Genomic DNA, 544 nt, shown 5'->3' with positions numbered 1-544 from the left:
TGCCCCTCCTTGTGCGCAGTTTGCGTCTGCTCCATTTCACTCCCGCTCTCTGCCCAGCACAGCCAGCTGCGTGCAAAGAAAAGCTGGTGGTTGAACGGGGGACCTAGGCAGAATCTGTGTGGAAAGATCCAACTAGCTCTGCACTTCCCCTCTCTGCCTTTTAATCGTGTTTCAATCCAGCCAGGCCTGGCAGGAGACAGCTGTGTGCTGTTGGTGACAATCTGTTTTGCCGAGAAAGGTTTGTTTGTTTCCTTCAAACAAGGAATAAGCTGGAATGTTCTTGATGGGACCTTTAATTTGGGGACCCAGAATCTGCTCTCAGGTACCCCAGCTTTTACAGCAGGGTCGTTCTATCCGGTTTAGCCGAGTCACTTCTGTTTGACATCAGCAGAACAGAGCCCTTCAAGGGGCCAGATCCAGAGCTGGTGTAAATCAAGGTCACTCTGGATAGCGGTACGTTGATTTACACCAACTCCGAATCTTGCTCCAAACACCTGCGGTCTCCTGATCCAAAACTCACTGCAGTCCGGGGAAAGTGTCCCCT

This window comes from Trachemys scripta, chromosome 22 (assembly GCF_013100865.1).
Source record: "Trachemys scripta elegans isolate TJP31775 chromosome 22, CAS_Tse_1.0, whole genome shotgun sequence".
Classification (NCBI taxonomy): Eukaryota; Metazoa; Chordata; order Testudines; family Emydidae; genus Trachemys; species Trachemys scripta.
The sequence above is the reverse complement of the archived record's forward strand: the minus strand, read 5'-3'. Positions refer to the sequence as shown.